The sequence below is a fragment of the Cebus imitator genome, unplaced genomic scaffold, assembly GCF_001604975.1.
Source record: "Cebus imitator isolate Cc_AM_T3 unplaced genomic scaffold, Cebus_imitator-1.0 Scaffold287, whole genome shotgun sequence".
NCBI classification, from domain to species: domain Eukaryota; kingdom Metazoa; phylum Chordata; class Mammalia; order Primates; family Cebidae; genus Cebus; species Cebus imitator.
Window position 1 is genome coordinate 542,682 of NW_016107602.1, and position 1,445 is coordinate 544,126.

The 1,445-nt window shown below is 44.1% G+C and overlaps 1 protein-coding gene across 1 annotated transcript in view; it reads right to left on the reverse strand.

Moving 5' to 3' along the window:
* Positions 1-1,445, reverse strand: part of SKIL (SKI like proto-oncogene) — a 38,993-nt gene that overhangs the window by 32,792 nt on the left and 4,756 nt on the right. The gene's annotated exons all lie outside the window — the stretch shown is intronic.

A 1,445-nucleotide genomic window follows, 5' to 3' on the forward strand; every position in this document is an offset into this window, starting at 1 on the left:
TTCCAGTCCTATAGCCGCTTCAAGAATGCTGCAGAAGGCCGGGTGTAGCGGCTCACGCCTGTAATCCAAGCACTTTGGAGGCCAAGGTGGGCGTTCTCACCTGAGGTCAGGAGTTCAAGGTCAGCCTGACCAACATGGTGAAACCCCGACTTAAAAAAAAAAAAAGAACGAAATAAAATTATACACGTAAAAATGCTCAAGAGCAATGCTTGCCACACTTTAAACACTTAGTGTTAGGAATTGTTATTATACAATTCCTAACAAATACAATATTTTTTTCTATTTGACTAAACAGAAATATAAAACAACCAGATCAATAAATTGAATATTTAATAATCCAAATCTTTTTCATTACCTAGGCATTCAAAATGTTAGAATGAAGATATTAGTTTAGCCTACCAGATAACGCAGCAGGAAAAATAAACTTATGATAGCTTGGCTGATAGGTTTTCTTCCTTTTTCTTTAAGACAGAGTCTCACTCTGACGCCCAGGCTGGAGTGCTGTAGCATGGTCTTGGCTCACCACAACCCCCACTTCCCAGGTTCAAGCGATTCTCCTGGCTCAGCTTCCCAAATAGCTGGGACTAGAGGCACACCCCATCACGCCTGCCTAATTTTTGTATTTTTAGTAGAGATGGGGTTTCGCCATGTTGGCCAGGCTGGTCTCGAACTCCTGACCTGAAGTGATCCGCCCGCCTCAGCCTTCCAAAGTGCTATTACAGGCGTGAGCCACTGCACCTGTTTTTGTTTTTTGCAATGGAGCTTAACTCTTGTCGCCTAGGTGTGAAAGTAGTGGTGTGATTTCAGCTCACTACAGATTTCAGTTCACTACAACATCCACCTCCCAGGTTCAAGCGATTCTCCTGTCTCAGCTTCCTGAGTAGCTGAGATTACAAGTGTGTACCACCACACCTGGCTAATTTTTGTATTTTTAGTAAAGATAGGGTTTCACCACATTGGCCAGGCTGGTCTCAAACTCCTGACCTCAGGTGATCTGCCCACCTCGGCCTCCCAAAGTGTTGAGATTACAGGTGTGAGCCATCAAGCCCAGCAGGTTTTTATATTAATAGTTTATTAGTCTAAAATAAACTTTTCCGGCTAGATATGGTGGCTCATGCCTTTAATTCCAGCACTTTGGGAGGCTGAGGCAGGCAGAGTACAAGGACAGTAGATCAAGACTATCCTGGCCAACATGGTGAAACCCTGCGTCTACCGAAAATAGAAAGAAATTACCTAGGCGTGGTGGTGTGTGCCTGTAGTCCCAGCCATCTGGAGGCTGAGGCAGGAGAATCGCTTGAACCCAGGAGGCAGAGTTGCAGTGAGTCAAGATCGCACCACTGCACTCCAGTCTAGTGACAGAGCGAGGCACCGTCTCAAAAAAAAAATTAATAAAATAAACTTTTTCTTACTCGGTCAATTTTCTTAGTTACTCCTTTCCTTAAAAA